The 26,387-nt window shown below is 44.1% G+C and overlaps 1 protein-coding gene and 1 pseudogene across 1 annotated transcript in view; one reads left to right on the top strand and one right to left on the bottom strand.

Annotated features, from left to right (window-relative positions):
- MYO18B (myosin XVIIIB) overlaps positions 1-26,387 on the bottom strand; it is a 1,113,366-nt gene that overhangs the window by 1,029,429 nt on the left and 57,550 nt on the right. The window lies entirely within an intron of this gene.
- On the top strand, positions 6,137-7,746 carry LOC138657507 (piwi-like protein 1 pseudogene; annotated as a pseudogene).

A 26,387-nucleotide genomic window follows, 5' to 3' on the forward strand; every position in this document is an offset into this window, starting at 1 on the left:
TGAAGATGTTTCCTGTATGTATGCCTCCAGTTTCCATCTGGCTATTTGGTGAAGATCCCAATACAGAAGTATTCTCATCTCTGCTTCCCACCGGTCTAAAGGAGAAGGTCCAATTTTCTTGTAATGATGGGCTTAAGTTGGATCCAGTGAACGTGTCTTCAGTTTCCAAGGAATCACATTATGTTGTGGTCAAATCGCGAGCTTCCAAGTCCCTGCTTTCAATTAACCAGGTGAAAGAAGTCCTGGCCCTTGCATCTTCTGTGTGGGAAGCTGATCTTACTGGACTCAAAGAGACTGGGCAACCTGAGATCTCTAATGTCTCATCTACCTCATTCTACCAGAGGAATGTTGTGATGGCTCTGACTATGTGTGCTCCTATCCTTCTTCTACAAGTTATTCTGGCGGGCTTGAAGAAGAGGGGCCATAAAGGGGGGGGGGGTACTGTAACAACTCTGCTGGCATCACGTCATGGCCTCACATCTCTCACACTATCTTACCCACTGCTCCAGGTCATGATGTGGTTTCTGTTTCATGCCAGCTCCATGTTCTGTGTCTCTGCTCTCTGCATGCCTCATGGCTATGTGTATAGGGGGGCGGCGCCTGAACTCTCTGGTTCTTATAGGAATCAGGTGCACCTGTCTAATCAGTTCCTGACCAATTACCAAGAGGCTTCCTGTATATAGTGCAGCTCCACCCTGTGGTCTGGGCCTGTGCAATGTGTTAGCTCAGTTAGTGTTTAGCTGCTGAGTTTGCCTTGCCTTGCTCTGAGTTACTCCCTCTCTGGAGACTTTTCTCTGTGCTATTGCCTTCATCTTGTAGTCCGCCCTCCAGGAGGCAGAATATCCTGGTCCCTGTGTCTTTGTCCCTGGGTCTTGTTCCATTGCCTTGTCTGTACTTAGTCTTATCTCGGTCTTCTTGTCTGTGGCTTCCTTCCCTGCTGTGTCTTTCCTTGTGTTCTCAGTCTTCTTACACTCCGCACTCTTGCAGCTCTGCCTGCTCTGTATCTTGGAGGCTTTGCCGATGCTCCGCACTCCTGCGGTTCTGCTCCGTTCTACTCTGCTCCGCTCCCGTTGCTGCAGAAACCTTTTGCTGCAGTTCCTCTCTGCAATCCTTGCGGTTCCACTCTGCTTAGCTTCTGCAGTATCTCTTGCTGCAGCTTCTCTACACATTCTTTGTGGCTCTGCTCAGCTTTTGTTGCTACGCTATCTCTTGCTGCTTTTCCACTCCTATCTGCAGTCTTGCACTCCTCTCCTGTGTGAACAGGTCCCTACCTGTTTCTTCATACCTCATTCCTTTCTGCTTGTTTCCTTTCCTGCACCTCCTGTGTGAACAGGTCCATACCTGTTCCTTCATATTTCATATCTGTTCCTGCACCTCCTGTGTGAACAGGTCCCTACCTGTTCCTCCAAACTACATATCTGTACCTGCACCTCCAGTGTGAACAGGCCCCTACCTGTTCCTTCATTTACCACATCAACCAGTCCTGTGTTCTCTGCCGTGCCTCCCAATCCTGTGTTCCTGCCAGTCCTGCCGTTCCTGCCCTGCCTTCCAGTCCTGTGTTCCTGCTGTCCTAGCCAGTCCTGTTTCCTGCCGTGTCTCTGCCAGCCCTGTGTTCTCTGCCGTGTCTCTGCCAGCTCTGTCTCAGCCGTGCCAGCCTACTCGTCTGAGTTCCAGCCGTGCTCTTCTGCCAGTCCTGCCTAATGCCCGCACCAATCCTGGTGTTCCTGTCTCCCAAGTGGGATCAGCAGCCACAGTCAGACACCACCCTGGAGTAGCACCTGGCAGCTGCCTGCTGCACAAGTCTGACCTCACCATCAGAGGCTCCAGTGAAAACCCAGGCAGCTGTCATAGTTACGCCCCTTCCAGGGTAGTCTGGTTTGTGGCACAGTGGGGCCACAAACCCCCCCGAGCTCACGCCCACCAGTCAGGGCGTGAGCGTGACACATATGTATACATAAATACATATATTTTTTTAAATTGCAGTGTTTTATTTTTCATATCGTGATCTTTATTTAGAAATATCAAAATGTGTAATATTGCAGTTTCTACACTGGTCACTGAGGCTTTTTCAGATCATTCCTCTTGTCCTATAAGTGAGAGTTGACAGGACGTTTCACATCATCAGAGGCAGGATTACAATGAGAGGTAATACTTTATACACATCTGAAAACCAAGGATCCACTAATCACAATAGGTGATGTCACAGCTGACAATCTCTTCACAATGACCTTTGCACACAATATTTAGGTGCTTCATGGGGTCAGAGTCTGGTCATTGTGGCTATGAACATATGTGTTCTTTCCTGAAACAAAAGGAAGTCTAAAAAGCAATAGTGTCCAGTGTAAAAATTGCAAGGATTCTATTCATTTTATATTAACCAATTGGTCGTTTTCTGATGATAGCTTCCCTTTGAGACTGGTTGTGAGTAGAATGTGCACAGTACAATACCATTTACAATCAGTATGTAGATGTTCCAGTGCCATACTTAACAACAGGTATACCACTGAATTTCCTAAAGATAATGTATTATTCAATGTTCTAAAATTTGCAGAGTATTGCTTGCAAGTCTTACCTAGGTTAGGATCATAAGATGGAGTACCAACTTAAGTGGTATAACAATTGTAATCGTAAGCCATAGTTGGTGCATTGTACTGAATGCATGATGACCACAGTAGGCATGATGCTAGGAAGCAGATAGAGTACAGACCAAAAGTTTGGACACACCTTCTCATTTAAAGATTTTTCTGTATTTTCATGACTATGAAAATTGTACATTCACACTGAAGGCATCAAAACTATGAATTAACACATGTGGAATTATATACTTAACAAAAAAGTGTGAAACAACTGAAATTATGTCTTATGTTCTAGGTTCTTCAAAGTAGCCACCTTTTGCTTTGATGACTGCTTTGCACACTCTTGGCATTCTCTTGATAAGCTTCAAGAGGTAGTCACCAGGACTGGTTTTCACTTTACAGGTGTGCCCTGTCAGGTTTAATTAGTAGGATTTCTTGCCTTATAAATGGGGTTGGGACCATCAGTTGTGCTGTGCAGAAGTCTGGTAGATACACAGCTGATAGTTCTACTGAAAAGACTGTTAGAATTTGTATTATGGCAAAAAAAAAGCAGCTAAGTAAAGAAAAATGAGTGGCCATCATTACATTAAGAAATGAAGGTCAGTCAGTCTGAAAAATTGGGCAAACTTTGAAAGTGTCCCCAAGTGCAGTGGCAAAAACCATCAAGTGCTACAAAGAAACTGGCTCACATGAGGACCGCCTCAGGAAAGGAAGACCAAGAGTCACCTCTGCTTCTGAGGATAAGTTTATCCGAGTCACCAGCCTCAGAAATCGCAGGTTAACAGCAGCTCAGATTAGAGACCAGGTCAATGCCACAAAGAGTTCTATCAGCAGACACATCTCTACAACAACTGTTAAGAGGAGACTTTGTGCAGCAGTCCTTCATGGTAAAATAGCTGCTAGGAAACCACTGCTAAGGACAGGCAGCAAGCAGAAGAGACTTGTTTGGGCTAAAGAACACAAGAAATGGACATTAGACCAGTGGAAACCTGTGCTTTGGTCTGATGAGTCCAAATTTGAGATCTTTGGTTCCAACCACCATGTCTTTGTGCGATGCAGAAAAGGTGAACGGATGGACTCTACATGCCTGGTTCCCACCGTGAAGCATGGAGGAGGAGGTGTAATGGTGTGGGAGTGCTTTGCTGGTGACACTGTTGGGGATTTATTCAAAATTGAAGGCATACTGAACCAGCATGGCTACCACAGCATCTTGCAGCGGCATGCTATTCCATCCAGTTTGCGTTTAGTTGGACCATCATTTATTTTTCAACAGGACAATGACCCCAAACACACCTCCAGGCTGTGTAAGGGCTATTTGACCAAGAAGGAGAGTGATGGGGTGCTACGCCAGATGACCTGGCATCCACAGTCAGCAGACCTGAACCCAATCAAGATGGTTTGGGGTGAGCTGGACCGCAGAGTGAAGGCAAAAGGGCCAACAAGTGCTAAGCATCTCTGGGAACACCTTCAAGATTGTTGGAAGACCATTTCCGGTGACTACCTCTTGAAGCTCATCAAGAGAATGCCAGTCATCAAATCAAAAGGTGGCTACTTTGAAGAACCCAGAATATAAGACATAATTTCAGCTGTTTCACACTTTTTTGCTAGGTATATAATTCCACATGTGTTAATTCATAGTTTTGATGCCTTCAGTGTGAATGTACAATTTTCATAGTCATGAAAATACAGAAAAATCTTTAAATGAGAAGGTGTGTCCAAACTTTTGGTCTGTACTGTATCTATTCAAGCATGTACACATAACCACTATTGAGCTTGTGATAAACATTAGCGAAGAGCGAGCACTAAAATGCTTGGGTGCTCATTGCTCGGGTCGAGCAAATTGAAATACTCGGGTACTCGACCCGAGCAACGAGCCCAATGTACTTCTATGGGAAACCCGAGTATTTTTACAGTGATCCCCCCAGGGGCCCTTTTAAGGTCTAAAAATTTCTGAAAATCATGGAAACACTGCTGACTGACATGGGAACATCATGGGGATCGCCCTTGAAAGCATTTCTGACTCCAAGGTCACAGCTGCAAGCAATGTTGTCAGAGTTTCACGCCAGTTTTACAGGTTCACCAAAAAACATACATAAATGAAACCATAATGGATTTTGCTGGGAAATATGTTAAGGACAGGTACATCCTTTCCAGGGTAATGACTTGTATATAAGGCAAAATAATTAACCCCAGACCAAAATGTTCCTCCACCACTTGGGCTATGTTCACACACAGCGTTTTTGATGTGTTTTTTAACTTTAACATTGCTTTCAACCAATACAAATGCATTCACTGGGAAATGTCATTGTAACATTTAACAACCCTAGTTAGCCATGCGGTGTGTGACACATAAGACGACGCTTCTTGTTTCATTTATGAAGTAGGGACTCCTAAAGTCACAAAACCTATTTTTAGAGTGGCATCAGGTGGCATTAATATTTTTAAAGGGTCATTATTAAACAGTGGGTCTCCTATGCTGTTATTGCCTATGCAGGGAGTGGCTGGGCTGCCAACAATTACAATGCACCCAAATACCTCTTTCATGAGAGGTACAGGAGGGCTTCCTGCAAAAATGGTGCATTGAATGCAAGACCTGCCCTGCTACCAAGTCATATGCACCCCAATAAGCCTTTGAACCCAGGTACTGGATGGCAACAGGAAAACCCACTTCATATTCTTCAATTGGTCCTGCTATACTGTTTTCTTATGTATTAACTGCAAGGCCTGCCCTGCTACCAAGTCATATGCACCCCAATAAGCCTTTGAACCGAGGTAATGGATGACCACAGGAAAACCAACTTCACATTCTTCAGTTGGTCCTGCCATACTGTTTTCTTATGTACTAACTGCAAGGCCTGCCCTGCTATCAAGTCATAAGCACCCCAATAAGCCTTTGAACCCAGGTACAGGATGGCCACAGGAAAACCCACTTCACATTCTTCAGTTGGTCCTGCCATACTGTTTCCTTATGCATTGAATGCAAGGGTGGGGCTTTGACCCAAATTTGCAAGCACCCCAATCCCCCTTGGAAAAAAATGGAGGAGGGCCTCATAAAAGAAACTGTCCCATTACAAAGGAGCGGGTCTCCTAGACTCGTAATGCCCATACACTAAGTGTATGGGCTGACAAACATTTCCCCATGGGGATACATTTTTAAAAAATATTTAATTGGGATCACAGACATCGTTGCCAAAAAATTTACTGTCTGTAGCAGAACGGAACACGTGAGCCTTGGTGATCTAGTGGTGGAAAATGATGAGAGGTGGAGGAAGGCCTCATTAAAAACTAGGCCCAATTTAAAGGAGCGGGTCTCCTAGACTTGTAATGCCCATACACTAAGTGTATAGGCTGACAAACATTTCAAAAATGGGGGGTACAGTTTTAAAAAATTATTTATGCCTAGTATCAGACACCCTTGCCCAAAAATTGAATGGCTGTAGCCGCATACAACATGTTCACCATGATGATCTAGTGGTGAAGAATGAGGTTACATTGATGAAGGCCTCATTAAAAACTAGGCACAATACACACTAGTGTGTGGTTTGTGTACGAAGTAAAAGATGAGCTGACGAGCATGATCCTGGGCCCACGGCCGAGCTCGTGTGCAGGAGCAGGCCCCACAAAGACCACCTGGACAGGTACAGGTTCCCCAAGGACCCTGGCCAGCAGTCAGATCTCAGCAGCCAGCACCTGAGCTATTGCTCATTGGAAGAGGGTGCCAGAGAGGTCTGCCAGCAGTGGCAGCAGAGAGACCATTGCCCGAGGTTCTGCAAGTGTCAGCTTGCAGAAGTGTCTATCGGGGAATGGGGCGGCCGTAGGCGTGACTTCCGTGATGTCGGGGTGAACATCCAGCAAACTATCAAACACGTCCAAAAACTGAAAGCTGGCGCCTCTGGAACCAAGATTACTCTTGTGACCAACCACATCAAGCTGGTGTCCTGACCACAGTGGCCCCTGTACCAGTATCACGTTGACTTCAACCCCGCCATGGAGTCCAAGCATTTGCAGTATGGCCTTCTGTACCAGTATGAAGAAACCATCGGGAAGGCGCAGGCATTTGATGGAACTGTGTTGTTTTTACCAAAAAGACTGAATAAGGTCACTGAAGTGTTCAGCCAAACTCGAAATGGAGAGAAGGTGCGGATAACAATCACCCTGGTCAACGTGCTTCCACCTGTTTCCATTTCTATAACATCATTTTCCGAAGACTCCTGAAGATAATGGATATGAAGCAGATAGGACGCAACTATTACAACCAGAGCGATGCCACCAAAGTCAGAGCCAACCGACTCACCATCTGCTCCGAGTTTTCCACCTCCATTCTCCAGTAGGAGTCCAGCATCATGTTGAGCATTGATGTCAGTCATAAAGTCCTCAGGAACGAGACTGTGCACTACATCATGAGCAACCTATACTCATGTGGCCCTCATAGGTTCCAGGACGCCTGCTGCAAGGAGCTGATCGGACAGAACATCCTCACCAAGTCCAACACTAAAACCTACCATATAGACGAGATCACCTGGAACATGACTACAGCATCCACCTTCAAGAAGGCAGACAGAAGTGAGATCAGCTTTGTGGACTACTATAAGAACCAATACAATGAACAAATGAAAGACATGATCCAGCAGCTAATTGTGAACATCCCCCAGAGGCCCAAGTCGGGATCCATCATTCTGGTGCCAGAGTTCTGTAACCTAACAGGTCTGACCGACTGAATGAGAAACGACTTCAATGTCATGAAAAACCTGGCCGTTCACACCCGCTTACTACCAGAACAGAGGAAGCGGCAAGTAGGGAAGTTCATGAACTACATACACAAGGATGACAGCGTTCAGAAAGAGCTACGTGACTGGGAGCTGAATTTCGATACCGAACTGCTACAGTTCGAAGGGAGAATCGCACCTTCGGAAATAAATCATGCAAAAAGACAAATCTGCTGAATATTATCCACAGTTTGCTGATTCGTTGCAAGAGCAGGGGTCCCGTCCTGATCAGCCCCCGAGATATGAATAATTGGCTGCTATTTTACACCTGGAGAAATTAGAACTCGGTGAACGCTCTTCTGCAGAACCTGTTCAAGATCACACAGCAAATGCGCATCAAGATAAACTGGGCGGTGTTAGTTGAAGTTGAGGACTTTTTTGGGGGGTTTTTGGTGAATTTTTGAAAAAAAGAGTAGAACAAGGCTAGCAGACAGAAGTATGCAACTTATGCCTGTGAAGCAAAGATTTTTCCACCACAGATACACCAGGCCTCAGCGTGACATAACAGATTGTATAAATTTTCTTTCATTTTTTTCTTTAGTAAAACAATAAATAATAAGTACATTATAGCTAGCAGACAGAATAATGCAACGTATGCCTGCAAAGCATGGATTTTGACACCACTGATACACCAGGCGTCAGCCAGAGGTAACAGACTGATCAAAATGTGGCCTTTTTTGGGGACAAAAAATTGTGAAAAAGTTGGCTATGACACCCAAAAATAAAATTGGAGTACTAAAATGTTAAGATATTTAGCGCAATGATATGCAATGCGTGTGGCGTACAACACATAGTGATAAATATAACAACGCAGGTAATTTTTGGGAGGCCAGCTAAAGTTTTTTGGGGCAGCAAGATGGTTTTCAAAAATGTTATAAGACACTTTAAAATATTAGATAGTACCCCAAAAAAGGACAGATTGTTAGGCCCACTCACATCTGATGCCTGGCCCCCCCAAAAAATAGGTAAAAAATAATATTTTCAGTCTCTTATGTTGCAGTGACCAGGCTGTAGTCTGCAGCGTGACTAAACAAAAAAAAAATTCGAAAAAAGGGGGCAATGGATTGCTTTATAACAAAATGAGCAGGTATAATCTTAAAAAAAAATAAAATTGCCATGGATAACCGCAGCTTGGTATATATAAAATACGCAGCAGCAGACAGTAATGGAGCCTTTTGATGTATGCAGGGAGATCTATACATTCACATACACAGTGCCTGCAAGCCTTGCAGTTATGTGGATATGGGCACTCCCCTGTCCAACTAGCACAATTAAAAACTAGGCCCAATGATAAGGAGCGGGTCTACTAGGCTTGTGACGCCCATACACGAAGTGCATGGGCTGAGAAACATTTCACCATTGGGGGGTACCTTTTTTAAAAACCTTTTATGGACATCATAGACAGGCTTGGCAAAAATTGGACTGCCTGTGGAGGCACAGAATACGTTAAGGCTGGTGATCTAGTGGTGGAGAATGAGGCGACATTGCTGAAGCCTCATTAAAAAATAGGCACAATGTAAAGGAGCGTGTTTTCTACACTTGTAATGCCCATACGCACAGTGCATAGGCTGACAAACATTTCCCCATGGGGGATACATTTTTTAAAAATATACTATGGGCATCATAGACACGCATTCCAAAAATCGGACTGCCTGTAGCGGCACAGAAGATGTTAAGCCTGGAGATCTAGTGGTGGAGAATGAGGAGACAAAGAAAAATCATTCTAAAATAAAAAAAGGATGTGAATCCACAGATGAAAGTAAATAACAAAAGGGAGGGGCAAACACAGGTTCATATATATGATGCCAGATTGTGTGCAACGAGTTTGACCATAGCAACAGCTCAGAGACAGGGATATAAAAAAATAAAATATTTCAATATTTTCATATTGTAGAGGTAAACACTGGGTCATAAAAGAACGGTGCAGAGCTATTAAAACTGAAATATAAAAGAATAAATGGGAAAAATATGCGTACATCTCATTTTGATGTAACAGGCATCAGAAAAACACAAAATTGCACAAAAATTGAGTGACTTTTGCATCACGGAATACATTCACCCTGGAGTTGTACTGGTTGTGGGTGATGAGGATGAGGATAAAGAGGAGGATAACACCAAACAGACAAAATAACAGACAAAATTAGGACGCAGATAGCCGTGTGTGGTTGGGGAGAGGTGCATGACAATATATAAAAAAGACAATGTATTAGAGGTTATGTTTTGCTGTTTTCACTTGGTGGTATACAGAAATCTGGCCCAATCCAGCCCTTGTTCATTTTTATAAGAGTCAGCCTGTCAGCATTTTCAGTTGACAGGCGGATGCGCTTATCTGTTATAATTCCACCAGTGGCAATACAAACCCGCTCTGACAGAACGCTAGCAGCAGGGCAGGCCAGGACCTCCACGGCGTAGAGCGCCAGTTCATGCCACGTGTCCAGCTTGGATACCAAGAGGAATCACGGAGAACGTTTGTACAATCTGCAAGGTACTCCCTCAGCATCTTCCCAAACATTGCACTTCTTGTGACAGCACCCCTTGCCTCTGTGCCGTCACGATGGGAGGGTCTGAGAAAACTGTCCCAGAACTTTGCCATTGTTCCCCTGCCTGAGCTGGATTGCACTTCTGTCTCTCTCGCTTGGACTCCTTGGTTGTACAACAAACTCTGACGCATAATGCCAGCGTTCCCACATGGGAATTTTCTAAGTAATTTGGCTACAAGGGCACTCTGGTACTGCAACATTTTAGTACACCTCTCTACCTCTGGCCGAAGAGATTGAAAGTTCTTCTTGTAGCATGGTTCTAGAAGTGTCAGTGAGCTGGAAGCTGCAAACGCTGCTGAAACATGGCAAGGGCGGTTGAAGCTGTAGCTGACTTTCTAAAATGGGCAGACAGATGGCTATAGTGATGAGCGAACGTGCTCGCCACTACTCGTTACTCGCCCCAGTATCACTATGCTTGGTGTACTCGGCGAGCACCGAGCATTTCTGGGATTATTCGGCAGGAGCTCGGGTCTCCGCCCTGCAATTCTGGTGCTCTTTAGAGCACCAATGACAGTGCAGGGATTATCAGCCATGCACTGTAACAATGCAGCTATCTTTGCTGTGGTTGTGCAGTGATTGGCTTGGCCGCACAGCATCATCCAGAGTATAAGAGACCTGGCGCCGCCCTGCTCACCGCATTCTGTTCCTGATTCAGCAAGAGTAGGGGGAGTTCGTGCTGAGATAGGGTCAGAATCGTGGTTTTTAGAGTTAGTGTAGGTCTGCAACTCTTAAATCCACAACTCATCAGAAACCAAAAGTCCTTTTTAGGGCTAATTCGTGGGTCCCGATATTGCAGTACTAGGTAGGCAGGGCACGGCATATCCACATCAATGCAATGCCTGCAGGCAGTGTATGTGTGTCCATTGCTCCCACTGCATCCCTCCCAAAGCTCCATAACTGTCTGCTGCTGCAGCTTCTTAACTATATGCCTAGTTGGATTCTTTTTCCAAAAATTCACCCCAAAAAACAAAAATATACAATCTGTTCTGTCAGGCTGGGGCCTGTTTAAAAATCATAGTTTGTCAGGCATACGAAGCATAGTTGTGTGTGCTAGCATTGTGCCACTTTTTTTTTGTGCATGTTTTAAATTCACCGAAAAAGGCCTCATATATCTGCGTGCTCCAACTTTGGGCATTGTAGGTCGGTGGACCCCTTTTTTTGCTGTCTGAGACTGTAATTCTATACAGCACTATTTAGCTTCCAAAATCACAAGAAGGCCACATATTTGCCAGTGTGGTATTTCCGTGACAGCCCTCATATATCTGCGTGCTCCAAGTTTTGTCATTGTAGGCCGGTGGACCACTTTTTTTGCTGTCTGTTAATCTAATTCTATACAGCACTATTTTGCATATAAAAAAAGGCCACATATTTGCCAGTGTGATATTTCCATGACAGCCCTCATATATCTGCGTGCTCCAAGTTTGGTCATTGTAGGCCAGTGGACCCCTTTTTTTGCTGTCTGACACTCACGTGACCGCGACGTCATCGAAGGTCCTTCACTCACTGCATTCTTAGGAACGGAGGCAGACGCTTGCAGCGCTGAGAGCCAGGGTCCGTCGGAGGGGTGAGTATATCCATATTTTTTATTTTTATTCTTTATTTTTTACATGAATATGGATCCCAGGGCCTGAAGGAGAGTCTCCTCTCCTCCAGACCCTAGGAACCACACGCCGTATAAGATGACTGGGCGTATAAGATGACCCCCGACTTATACAGCGGGTATATCCCAAATTCCATATTTTATATGGAAAAGTTGGGGGTCGTCTTATACGCCCAGTTGTCTTATACACCAGAAAATATGGTACTTCTTAACTCTGTCTCCTGCAATGTCTCATTTAACTGCCAGTAGATCACCAGGGTGAATGTGCTTTGTACTGTTATAGGCCGGTGAATTTTGGGCAAGGGGCCTGCGATGGCACTAGTATATTTTTAAAAAAGGTACCCCACATTGGTGAAACCACATCCTTGTGGGCAAAGACTTCATAACATTTGTGTACCTTAAGGAGCTCCCTTAAAAAGCTCCTTTTTGTGTTGCCTGATTGCTCACATTGGACACAATATACTTCATATACCGTATTTTCCGGCGTATAAGATGACTTTTTAACCCCTGAAAATCTTCTCAAAAGTCTGGGGTCATCTTATACGCAGAGTACGGCTACAACAGCTTAGGAGACCCACTGTTTAATAACGGCCCTTTAAGAAGAATAATGCCGCCTGATACACCAGTAAAAATAGGCTCTGTGACTTTGAGTCCCTCCTTCATAAATGAAACAAGATGGGTCTGCTTATGTGTCACACACCACATGGCCAGCTAGGATTGTTAAATGTTACAATGACATTTCCCAGTGAATGCATTTGTAGTGGTTGAAAGCAATGGTAAAGTTGAAAAACGCTGCGTCTGAACTAAGCCTAAGTGGGGGAGGAAATTTTTGGTCTGGTGTTAAAGATTTGGCCTTACAGGCAAATCATTAACTTGCAAAGGATGGACCTTGACATATTTCCAAGTAAAATCCGTTTTGGTTTCATTTTAGTGTGTTTTTTGTTGAACTGGGAATAATGGCATGAATCTCAGAAAAAAATATTTACAGCTGTGAACTAGGAGTCAGGAATGCTTCCAGGGGCGATCCCCATGATGTCCCTGTGTCTTTTGATCAGTGTTTCCATGATTTTCAGACGTTTTTAGACCTTAAAAGGACCCCCCGGGGGATCGCGGTAAAAATACTCGGTCTTCCATAGACTTACATTGGGCTCGTTGTTCTGGCCGAGTACCTGAGTATTCCAATCTGCTCAACCCGAACAACGAACACCCAAGCATTTTAGTGCTCGCTCATCACTAACGGCGTACTTTCACTAGCAGATCTGGCAGCTCCAGGTAGCTTTTCAGAAAATGTTAAACCACGAGGTTAACCACATGGGCCAGGCAAGGTACGGGTGTGAGCTCACCTTGCCTCAGAGATGCCTCCAGGTTCTGGCCATTGTCACACACGACCATGCCTGGCTGTAGCATCATCCAAATACCTGACTGCTCTTTCAGCTGTCAGCTGTTCACAACTCTTTTGCATTGTGTGGTTTGTCACCTATGCAGATTCGCTTCAGCACAGCCTGTTGTCACTTGGCTGAGGCAGTGCTGCAGTGCTTCCAGCTTCTGAATGATGTGTTGATTTCAGAGATGGAGGATGAAGAGGAGAAGATGCAGGAGCTGTAGATTGTGAAGGCAACCCTGATTGACGTAGGGCCCGCAATCCTCAGCGTGGGGAGGATGTGTTCCATCCCAAGGTCCGACTGGGTCCCGGCTCCCACTTTGTTAACCTAGTGTGCTGTCAGTGAGATGTACCGTCCCTGCCCACAAGCACTTTTCCACGTGTCCGTAGTTAGGTGGACTTTCCCAGTAACAGCATTGTTGAGGACACAGGTAATCTTGTGGGACACCGGGAGTAATAGTGACGACTGGGGACCGAGTACTTTGGGACGGCCACCGCCATCAGGTTGCGGAAAGCTTCCATTTCAAGGAGCCTAAAAGGCAACATTTCGAGCGCAAGCAAGAGAGAAATGTTAGAATTGACTACTGTGGCCTGTGGGGCATTAGCTGGGTATTTCCGCTTGCATTCCAATGACTGGGGTTTAGACAAATGAAGGCTGTGCTGGGACAAGGACGTGGACGGCCTTGATGATGGTGCTGCTTGACTGTGGGCCACAAAAGGTGCAGGGCTAGGGGCATCTTCACATGCACGTGGACTGGGGATAAGCTTCTGCGCAAAACAGTGGAAGAAGCAGTGGTGTCACCTGCAGACAGTGTTCCTGGAGCTGAGGTTCGGCCCACAAAGTCGGGTGCTTTGCTGCCATGTGCCTGATCATGCTGGTGGTGGTCAGGCTAGTAGTTTTGCTACCCCTGCTGATGCATACATGGCAGGTGCTGCAAATGGCCTGTTTGGGATTATCGGCAGAGTCTTTAAAAAATAACCAGACTTGGGAAGATCGAACAGTTGGAATGGCTACTTCCCTCATGTTGGTGATACAGGGAACAGATGCACGCTTTCTGTCTGTGGCCACCACACTGCTTCTTCCTGCCTGTTGGGGTGATATGCCTCCTTCCCCATGTGTGCTGCTGTCCTCGCTCTGCATGTCCTCCTGCAAGGTTGGGTCCGTCACTATGTCATCCACCACCTCGTCTTCCACATCTACACCCTGCTCCTCCACCTGACTTTCTGGTAATTCTGGCTCATCATCGTCCACCTCTGGTGACAGTTTCCCACCATTGCCTTTGTGTGACCGTGGCTGTTCAAAGCTTTGGGCATCGCTACATGCGATCTCATCTGCTCCACTTCAAGTTGACCAGCCGAGAGTCTGGAATCTTGAAAGGGAAAACTGAGAAGCTCTTCGGAGTGTCCAAGTGTGGGATCAGTTGTCTCAGGGCTCTCAGCATGGTGGGAGGAAGGAGGATAAGGGTGAGGAATATCCGGTCAACACTCACGGCTACTCAGACTTGACCGAGTGGAAGACATGGTGGTGGTGGCTAAGTGACTGGAAGCATTATCCGCTATCCAACCAACAACAGTTTCACACTGCTCTGGCTTCAATAGTGGTGTGCTGCGATCCCCTAAAAACTGGGACAGAAAGGTCGAGAGAGAAGATGTAGATCTTTGTTGTGGCCCACTTTCAGCTTGGCCACAGCCTTGTCCTCTGCATGCACCATCAGCATCATGTCCACTTCCCCGTCCTTGCCCCTTGCATTGCCCATTTTTAATGGACTACTGAACTATTTCAAAAGCTCAACATAATTGTATTTATTTGGAGCAAAATTATATCAGCATGCCTTCAAAGCTATGATTTTTCCACCATAGATACAAGAGGCCGCATCCACAGATAACAAGCTGTATAATTATTTTTTCTGTTGTATGTGAAATTTTGGAAAAAAAAAGAGTAGAACAAGGCTAGCACACAGAACTATGCTACGTATGCCTGTGAGACTACCATTTTTCCACCACAAATACACCAGGCCTCAGCCTAACATAACAGACTGTATAAAACATTTTATTTTTGAAGAATTTTTGAAAAACAAAAAAGGAGAACAAGGCTAGCACACAGAACTATGACAGAACTTTGATACGTATGCCTGCGAAGCTACAATTTTTGCCACCACAGATACACCAGGCCACATCCACAGATAACAGACTGTATATATTTTTTTCTCTTGTATGTGAAATTTTGGCAAAATATTAAAAATGAGCACAACAACTACTATTTTTCCACCATGTATACACCAGGCCACAGCCACACATAACGGACTTGAATTAAAAAAAAAAAAAAAGAACAAGGCTAGCACACAGAACTATGATACATACTGTATGCCTGCAAAATCACGATTTTTCCACAACAGATACAACAGGCCGCAGCCACAGATAACAGACTGTATAATCTCTTTTCCAATATATGGGTTCCAAGGCCTAATGGGGTGCATATGACTGACTATGCAGCAGGGCTAGCCTTGCTGCCAATGTGTAAAACAAAGGAGTACGGGAGCACAAAATGCATACTGTGAAGTGGATTTTCTTGGGCCCATCCAGTATGTGGTTTCAAAGGCTTATAGGGGTGCATATGAATTTTTTCTGTTGTATGTGAAATTTGCAAAAAAAATAAAAATGAGTACAACAAGGCTAGCAGACAGAACTATGAAGCTTATGCCTGCGAAGCTACGATTTTTTCACCACAGATACAAAAGGCCTCAGCCTGACATAACAGACTGTATAATTTTTTTTTTTTTTGGTGATTTTTGATAAAAAAAAATGAGTGGAACAAGGCTAGCAGGCAGAGCTATGCAACTTATGCCTGCGAAGCTACGATTTTTCCACCACAGATACAACAGGCCTCAGTTTGACATAATAGACTGTATACATTTTTGGCAGGTTTTTGGAGAATTAAAAAAAAAAGAGTGGAACAAGGCTAGCAGACAGATCTATGCAACTTATGCCTGCGAAGCTACGATTTTTCCAACACAGATACACCAGGCCTCAGCCTGACCTAACAGACTGTATAAATTATTTTTTTTTTTGTGAATTTTTGAAAAAAAAAAAAGTAGAACAAGGCTAGCACATAGAACTATGATTCATAAGCTTGCGAAACTACGATTTTTCCACCACAGATACACCAGGCCACAGCCACAGATAACAGGCAGTATATATTTTTTTTCTTTTGTATGTGAAATTTGGCAAAAAATTAAAAATGAGTACAGCAAGGATAGCAGACAGAACTAAGAAAATTATGCCTGCTACGATTATTCCATCACATATACACCCATCAGCCTCAGGTAACAGACTGATTTAAATGTGGCCTTGATTTTTTGGGGCACAACTAAATTGTGTCAACAAGTTGGCTATGAATAAATTTTGGCGCACTAACATCTGGTGCCTGGGACAAAAAAAAGGTAGATTTGCACATTCTTCGATTACAATAACCTGGCTGTAGTAGGCAGCGTGACCAAGCAAATACATTTTTAAATACAGGGGCTATGGATTGTTTTAGAATAAAAGGAGCAGGTATAAGGTGAAGAAAAAAAAAAGCCACAGAAAACTGCAGCTAGGTATATATTACATAAGCAGCAGCAGCAGACAGTACTGGAGCATTTGGAGGTATGCAGTGAGAGCTATGTATTCACATACAGTGCCTGCAGGCCTTGCACTCATATGGATATGTGCACATAGACTCCCCTGCCTACCTAGCGCTGCAATCTCCGGACCCCCGAATTAGCCCTAAAAAGGACTGTTGGTTTCTCAGGAGTTGTTGACTGAACAGTTGCAGACCTACACTAACTATTAACATGACGAATCTGACTCTATCTCAGCAGCAGCTCTCCCTACACTCGCTAAGACCAGAGCAGAATACGGCAAGCAGGGTGGCACCAGGTCTCTTATAGACCTGATGACACTGTGCGGCCAGCCAATCACTGTAATACCACAACAAAGATGACTGCGGCATTACAGTGCATGGCTGACAATCCCTGCACTGTCATTGGCGCTCTACAGAGTGCCAGAATTGTAGGGCGGAGACCCAAGCTCTTGCCGAATAATGCCAGAAATACTCGGTGCTTGCCGAGTACACCGAACATAGTGATACTCAGGCGAGTACTGAGTAGTGGCAAACACGTTCGCTCATCACTAATAAACATTTATTCATTTAAAGTTACTCCACATATCGGGAACAATGTTTTTTAATCCATGATTCTGATACAATGTGTTGTCTGTCTTATATTTAATAATGAGCCCCATATATTGCTCCAAACAGAATAATGAGCCTCCTTTAATGCTCCATACAGTATAATGGGCACCACAGAGTGCGCCATACAGAATGAGCCGCATATATTGCTCCATACGGAATTGACCCCATATAACGCTCCATACAGTATAGTGAGCCACATATAATTCTCCATACAGTATATGATGGGCCCCATCTATTGCTCCATATATAATGGGCCTCATATAATGCTCCATACAGTATATGATCGGCCCCATACAGTATACTGAGTCCCATATATTGCTCCATACAGAATGGACCCCATATGATGCTCCATACAGAATGGGCCCATATAATGCTCCTTACAGAATGGGTCCCATATAATGCTCCAAAAATAATTGGCCCCATAAGATGCTCCATGTATAATGGGCCCCATATAATGCTCCATATATAATTGGCCATATAAAATGCTCCATATATAATTAGTCCCATAGGATGCTTCATATATTATTGGCCCCATATACTGCTCCATATTGAATTGGCCCCATAAGATGCTCCATATTAAATTGGCCCCATATAATGCTCCCTATAGAATTGGCTTCATAATATGCTCCCTATATTATTGACCCCATAAGATGCTCCATATAGAATTAGCCCCATATAATGCTCCATATATGGGCCCCTTCTGATGGTCCCCATATATTGCTCCAAATATAAAAAAAAAATGAAATACTCACCTCTCGTTCCTTGATGCTGCTCTGCTCTAGACTCCTCACCGTCTGCGTCTTCCTGCTCTCTGTGCTGCGATTGCTCAGGCAGAGGGCGCGCACTGGTGACGTCATCGCGCCCTCTGATCTGAAAGTCACAGTCAGAGGATGGAAGACGCTGCAGCGCTGGAACTGGGAGAGGTAAGTATTGTAAGTGCCGGGGCCCGGAGCAGGCGGGGGGTCCATTCGTGGGGGCGCGCCAGTGTCCCTGACAGCGAGTGGGCCCCCTGCTGATCAGGGCCCCGGCACTTGCCCGGGTGCATCGGGTGCTGACGCCGGCCCTGAACCAACCACATGTTTGCCATCAGCAGTCGTTTTTATTGTCTACAAAGGAACATTCGATTTCAGGCCCTTTAGTGCTCATAAGCTACAATTGTTCTCAGTTTAAACAGGATGAGACACTGTCAAGATTGATGATGTTTTGGGCAAATCAAAATATTATTTCACCCAACAAACAAGCATTTTTATCGTTCTTCAGGTGATCAGCAGTCTACTTCCTAGGTATGCCTAGGTATGCCCATTCACCATAATCATACAGTGCAAATGCACTTTTAGTGTATAAATTTTGTTTTGGTATCTGTTAAGTGACCATCGCTTTGTCCAGCTAATATCCTCTCAGTTGCCAACTTGGGTGGTCTTGACTTCACTTACTGTTCTCTCTTTCCTAGCATAATTAGGCAAATAGTCTCAGAGAGCATTTTAGGAAAAATGGCATTTTCTACTATACCATGAATTTTAGGGATTTTCCAATGATGTACAATATATGATGTACTGTGTTAGCCAAAATAATCTATGTAAATACTTTTATGCCCCAAAACAAAAGTATACTAAGGGTGATACTTCTATTGACTAACCATAAAAAATATACTTGAAAGTTTTCAGAGCACAGAGGTTCCTTCATAAGGAATATTACCGAATGAATTACCAAGACAAGACCAAAACATTTAGGGCTCATACTCAGTTGCGAGAAACTCGGATGAGTCTCGCACGGCAATACCCGGCACTGCACCTGGCACAGAGGAGCGGAGCTGCTGCCAGCACGCTCCGATCTGAGTGGCGGCAGCAGCGCCGGGTATTAACATGCGAGACTCATCCGATTTTTGCACAAGTGAGTATGAGCCCTTAAGAGACGTTACAAGGAGACATTTGTGCATGGTGTGGATGGGGTGATGCCTCCAAAAGATAAGCCAGGGTTATAAAATTAAGGATCTATTTTTACAAATGGAGAGGTAATGGGAGTGATGGCTTTGGAGTTTGGTGATCCGGTGTCAATCTAGTAGAGGTGTGAAATTTGTCCATGTAGTGAGTTATAAATCCAGCTAATAGATAGCTTATTGTCAAAGGCATGAACATCCTTTTCAGCTTGAATTCCCAGATTTTTCTCCCTCTCCCATACTTAAAGGGAATCTGTCAGTAGGATCAACCCTCCTAAGGCCGGCGTCACACTAGAGAGTTTTACGGACGTATGAGAGACGCAAGAACTACGCATTGCACACGGACCAATGATTCTCTATGGGGCAGCTCCTATCTGCCGCATATTTCACAGATGTATTTTACGGCCGTAGAAAATCACAGCATGCTGCGTTTGTCAGCGTACTGCACAAAAAATCCACCAATGAAAGTCTATGGGTGCGCTAAAAATACAGATTTCACACAGACCAACAGTGTGACTTGCGGAAAATACGCCAGACATCTCCAGGTGACAGGAAATGTGCCAAGCCCTCAATCAGGAAGCTTAGACATGCTAATTAGCTGAAAAAGCCAGACAGACATCCCGGAAATCTGGCGCATGCCTCCACGGAGTTGCAAGCAGCATGGTAAACATCATAAATGTCGATATGCTCCTGGTCCTGGTCCAAGAAAGGCCTGAAATTTCAGACCAAAGTGATCCAAACTATGCAAACCGGGCAAGAAAAGAGGCTGCTTGGAGGAGCATATGTGGGATGCTTTTCCCAGATTATGAGCAGCGGCCACGTGAGGGACAGAGGCAAATAAGTAAGTACACTCATGTTTATTAATTAATTAATATTGAAAACTGCAGTAAGAATAATATTTTGACACTATTATTATTTATCTTATTCTGATTTTGTATGTATATTGCACCATTTATTTAATGGTGCTGGACATTAGAAAAGGGTTAAGTACAGCGTTTAAAGATGTCGCTTACAGTAAGCAAATTTACAATGACAGACTGGTATAGAGGGGAGAGGACCCTGCCCTTGTGTACTTACAGTCTATGGTGTTCCCCTTTTATGGTATTGTTGTATTTGTGTGTTAAATTTTATTGCTGAAGATATTTAGTAAGAAATGCAGCTTACTAAGGCATATTACAATCTGTTAAATCACTGACACCTTGTGTTACCAATGTGCACAATGGCCTTATACATTATTTTCTTCTCTGTCATTGCCGTGGAAGATGTTATGAGACATTGGCGCATCATTTGGGACCAGTACCGGAGAGAAAGGCAGCAGCGGGCCAGAAGTGGGTCATCTGCTCCGGCAAAAAGAAAATATATCTATTTTGACTGGCTGTCCTTTCTGGATCCCAGTATGGATCTCAGACCGTAAGTACAAACCTCACACCACATTACATATATGTTTGGAATGCTCATAGATGATTTTTCAAATTTAATTTTTCCATTTTCAAAACAGAACACAATCCAACCTCACTGAGAAAGAGACAACAGAGTCGAATCCGAGCCATTGATTTATCCTGTTGGCGAAGGAGAAGAAGGAGAAGAAGAAGGAGGAAGAAGGAGAAGCCCATCTACGGCTCCTTCCATGTTTATCCCTCCGGATCCATCTTCGGCTGCCCCTCATGTTCCACAACCACCTGGGCCAGATGCTGCAGCCCCACCCAAAGATGCACCAGCTTCAGTGATGCCCGAAGATCATGGGCACAGCAGCAGCCCCACTGTTCTGCTGGAGGCCTCCCGACAGCCTGCTGTGACCTCACGCTGTAGCCGAAGAAGGAGAGAGCTAATTGAAAGCCGAAGGAATGTGGACACTGGTGTGTTAAATGATTTGGCCAGGGCTGCTCAGGATGAGGGTGAGGAGGCATTTTCGTGAAGCCTGGCCCGGTATCTCCGTCCCCTACCCCGTGAGGTGGGGCTAAGTGAGAGATGGGTGCTTTCAGATTCTTCTTGATGCATGCACCCCCCAAAATAGCCCTTATGATTTGTTTGAGTACATTGAGAGGTGGCAGCTGTCACCAAATAACCTCATGCATATGCAAACAAATCAACCAGTACATGCTCATGAGGGATCTGAAGCACCTCCTTCACGAGTGCCTACACCTCAACCCTTTCCCCACCATAACCCACCAATACCTACACCTTACCAAATGGGGTCCTTCCAGCAACCTTACCAATATGGCCACTTGTCTAGACCCAGTGTTGGAGGCTGGTCCCAACCTGGGTTTGGACGACATGGCCATATTGGTGGGGGTTATGACTCACGTGAGTTGTACGATCGTCATGATGCCCATAGTATCAACCCTTATGGCCAGTACACAACTGGGCAATCTGAGCATGGCCAGATTTAGGAGCAGGCCGAACAGAGATCACACCAACAGGGTGAAGGACAATTGGCTCAACAAAGGTTACAAGAGCAGCAACCCGAACTGCCACCATCACCTCCACCAACGTATCATAATCTTTAAAAACTGTTTTATCGTTGCAAATTTTGTGTGATATACACAAATTGTTAATCTGCTGTGATAGCAATTTTTTTTGTTATTTAATTTACTTTGGCCAAGTTTAAATGGCCACAAAAGCCATATGATGGCAATATGGTGTTATAAAATAACAAACTTGGCTTAGGATATTATTTATTAAAAAAAATTAACAAGCCAATTTCTTTTTGTTTGCCAAATCATTATTACACCATACACAATTCAAACATTTAGAAACATCTAAAAAAAACACACAATAAAGTAACATAATTTTATATTTGTGGATGTATATATAGGTAAAAAATAAGAAATCACAACACAGAGACAGCATTATCTTGCCAGGGAGTAGCACCCTGAGGAGAAACAAAATAATTTGTATAAATATCCCTAACTTTTATGCCAGAAAGGGGATGCCGCTGAGGAAGGCCATGTAGTGTAAGCCTACCCACATTGGCCAACATGCCTTCACCACTATCAGCTGAGGAGCACTCAACATGAATTCTTGTGAAGTTGTGTAAAACAGCACAAGCTTTTATGACTTCATTAACATTTGCCTCACTCAACTGAATGGCAGACTGGAGGACCCGCCATTTGGCACACAGAATGCCAAAGGCACACTCCACCAGTCACTGCGCCCGTGAAAGTCTCAAATTACCATATTTGTTGGATTATAAGACGCACTTTTTCCCCAAAAAAATTGTGAGGAAAATGGGGGATGCGTCTTATAGTTGAAATGCAGGCTTAACGGTTGGTTGTGGCAGTAGTGTGGCAGTGGCAGAGGTACGGGGATAATGAGGCGTGGTGAGTGGTATGGCATGAGCAGAGTCCCTTCCACAGGTGAGGTGACGCCGCGGTCTGGAATTCAAGGCGAGTATCACGTCTTTCTCAGTGGCAGCGGCCATCTTCCTGAGGCCGCGCGTGCGCAGATTGAGTTCTCTGCTTCCCGAGGCTTCAGGAAAATGGCCATGGGAGGCCACGTGTGCGCACACTGAGATCATGATGGCCATTTTGCTGAAGCCAAGTTCGCAGATTGAGATCTCGGCTTCAGGAAAATGGCCACCGCGATCTCCATCTGTACACGCGCTGCTTCCCATGGCCATTTTCCTGAAGCCCCAGGAAGCAGAGCACACAATCTGCGCACAAGCGGCCTCAGGAAGATGGCCGCCGCCACCGAGAAAGCCGTGATTCACCCGACTCTGCTACTCGCCTTGAATACCGGGCCGCAGCGTCACCTCACCTGTGGAAGGGACTCTGCTCACGCCATACCGCTCACCGCGTTTCATCATCCTCAGGAAGATGGCCGCCACCATTGAGAAACTAGTGATTAACCCGGCTCTGCTGCTCGCCTTGGATACCGGGCCACGGCGTCACCTCACCTGAGGAGGTGACTGCACCTCTGCCGCCTTCACGGCACTGCCGCAACCCCTCGCATGGACCCCAGGCCACGGCATCGCCCACTTAAGCAGGAAGGGACCCTGCTGAGGTGCACGCCGTACCGACCACCGCACCTCAGCATCACCTCACCTCTGCCGCCATCATGCCTCCTGTGACCCTGCTCTGCCACCGCCAGCCCTCAGGTAAGATACCTTAAATCCGGACAATAAGACGGACCCCCATCTTATAAAAAATATTTTTTTCTGCAATTTTTACCCCAACTTTGGGGTGCGTCTTATGGTCCGGTGCGTCTTATAGTCCAAAAAATACGGTAAACACCCGCCACCGGTGGTCCAGGTTGCGCCGGGGATAAGGCCTCATGACATGCCTGGTCAATTGGAAGGCCTCATCTGCCACAAGTACATATGGCACTGCTTCAGCATTGGAGCCTGAGAGTTGTCATGGTGGTGGGAGGTCCAACTGGTTGTCACGTAGCACCGACCAATAATGGATGAATTGAAGACTCTGGAGTCTCCAGTTCACACATAGGCCCCAATATCTACAATTATAAACCTGTAGTTACTGTCAACTACAGCTAACAGAACTACAGAGAAAAACAGCTTATAATTGTAGAATTGGGAGCCCGAGTAGTTTGGTGTCTTACGCACCCTGATATGTTTCCGATCCAGAGCTCCAATACAGTGAGGAAAATCACAAGAGTCATTAAATCCATGGGCTATTTTCAGCCAATCCTCCCTTTTGGGCTCCGGCATCAAAAGTTCATGTAGTTTTTCCCATATTTGAATACATGTATCCCGCACTATGCCGGAAATAATGGACCTCCCTATTAGAAATTCCAGATGGATTCCAGCATAAGACAATCCAGTTGACAGGAAGCTGAAAGCACACAACCAAAAAATATATTAGCAATGTAACAATGCGTGATAAAAAGCATAGTAAAGACAAGTAATATGAGGATATAAAAGGGCAGGATACCAGTGTACCTTCCAAAATGTACACTGGCTATTTACATTTTACATTAACTACATATTTGTATCTGATTTTGGTTATATTTAGTAATATAATTTCAATCAGATGCTAGGAAAGTCAAAATAGGACACAAAACATCATCAACATACAGTATGTTAGGATGGTGAATACATACCGTAAGGTAAGGAGAAGACGCTCCTCTGCAGATATGCATTTCCGCATCCTGTTATCCTGATACGTTATTCCTGGACATACTGTCTCCAACAAGATGTCAAAGGTGGATATTGTCATGCGACAATATTGAAAGAATTTGTCCGATTGTGTCCGCAGAGATGACTACAGCCTGTAAAAATGCCCTTTAGTGAGGTGTTGCCGCAAAAGTGGATGCACCCACATTCTTCTCCCCCTTCGCGGATCCACTATCAAAGGGTATGGCTGCCCAAAGCGGAGTGACAACACCCAATTAAATAATACCCGCTGAGTTGGTGTGATATGCAGGAGGTCACTCATGTTGCCCAAGTTCCCCCAAAACACCTACACAAGCACAGCAACAAAATGGCCAGATGGGAGGGTGCCACCTGTTGTAGAGGCCTTAAATAGGCTTGATGCTGATAATTTAAATTCATTTTAGGCCTCAAAACCGTTAAATGTCCATTTTGTAAGGTTGCGTGAAAAAAAAAACACATTACAGATAACATACGGATTACATACGGAGGATGACTTGCGTAAAATACGCAGCCACACACTGCCTACGGATTACATATGGATCACTGTTTTGGGATCCTTTCTGCGTATTACGCCTGTAAAAAATGGACCGTATTTCCCTACGCTAAGTGTGACCCCAGCCTAAGCTGTCTATATGGGCAGGTAGGTCATAGGGAGCTGAATGTAATGATACCTTGATATCTGCGATCTCCTGTACTTGTGTGTGCCTAGTTTTACTCGTGTTTATTGTATTTGTCTATATTTCCCCGTTCACATGTAAAGCGCCATGGAATAAATGGAGCTATAAAAATGTACTGTATAATAATAATAATCCCAGTTTTTCGTAGCGAAATTAGGTGCCTCGTCTTATACTCCGGTTGACTTATAGTTGAGTATATACAGTAGTCAATGTGGAAAATGTCAACACAAATAATTTTTTTTCCAAAATTTAGAATCTTTTTAAGACAATAAAATAATTTTTTAAAAACTATACATGTTTGGTATGTCCGTAATTGTACTGACATGGAGAATCAAATCAATTAGAAATTTTTACTGTGAAATGAAGAGTGTAAAAATAAAATCCACAATTACATTGCATTTTTTTCACCATTTCATTGCACTTGGAATTTTATTGCCATTTTCCCTTACACTATATGAATATGAATAATGTAATTCAAACCTAAATCTTGTTCCTCAAAAAAAAAGCCATCATATGTCTATGTCAGTACAAGAATAAAAAAAATATTATGGCTTGTTATAATTGGAAAGGAAAAAATGAGAATGCAAAAAAGAAAATTGACTGAGGAAGGAAGTGGTTAAAAGTTAAGGTTTGATAAAAACAAAACAAAACATAAATCACAGCAAGCACAATATAACATTATACATAGTACTGATAATTAAACCACAACCTTCTAATTTGGTATAATTTTATTTCGTGACCACCACATAGGCACCCGCGATAAATACAAATTGGCAATTCAAATTAGGAATGAATCCAGTAACGCAACTTGATATTCGTGAGCCAAAATATTTAATGTCTGGCAGTGCCTTAAACTAAAATGGGTCTTTAATTGTATTGAAGTTCTCATATGTGACAGAGACCTTTTGGGCCACCTTAAGCTCCAGGGTCTGGAGTCTGAGTCTGCTTTAAAACACAGGATTTGCATCAGCATTTCTAGCTGACAGGTATTTGAAGAGCAGTTCCAGCTATTTAGTGCTTTGTCATGTGAGATGATCACGCACAGAAATAATTCTGAGTGACTAGGAGAGTCAAGATGGAAAATTTTTTTTTGCTAGAGCTGCTCTAGGCAGTTGAGCTGTCTTTCATGCTACATTTACTAACAACCTTTCACTTGAATCATTTCACACATTAACAGGTTTTATTGCTTATCCTTTGCCTATAGCACCTATAAATTCCTCATTGGAAGGTTTAAGGCAGCAACACAGAGCAAGATTGATTCAGTATTATGAGTTCCGTGTTTGACATACATTGCAACATTTAATAATGCACAGCATCTACCCTGGAAATTTAGAATTTTCACCCATTGAAGTCAGGTAATATAAATTAAACCAATCCTTCGTAAAAGCAGATACAAGTACGTTATCTATAGGCTTCAAGTTCCCGATGAAGTACCAAATATAAAATGAAGCAACTTGCACATAAACAATAAAAACAAAATATTCTAATGTTTACTGTCACATCTCCATCAGGACTTGCTCCTCCTTTCTTCTGTTGCCAGGTGCAACCTTATTCATTCTGCTGGTGATAG

The sequence above is a fragment of the Ranitomeya imitator genome, chromosome 1 (assembly GCF_032444005.1).
Source record: "Ranitomeya imitator isolate aRanImi1 chromosome 1, aRanImi1.pri, whole genome shotgun sequence".
Lineage (NCBI taxonomy): Eukaryota > Metazoa > Chordata > Amphibia > Anura > Dendrobatidae > Ranitomeya > Ranitomeya imitator.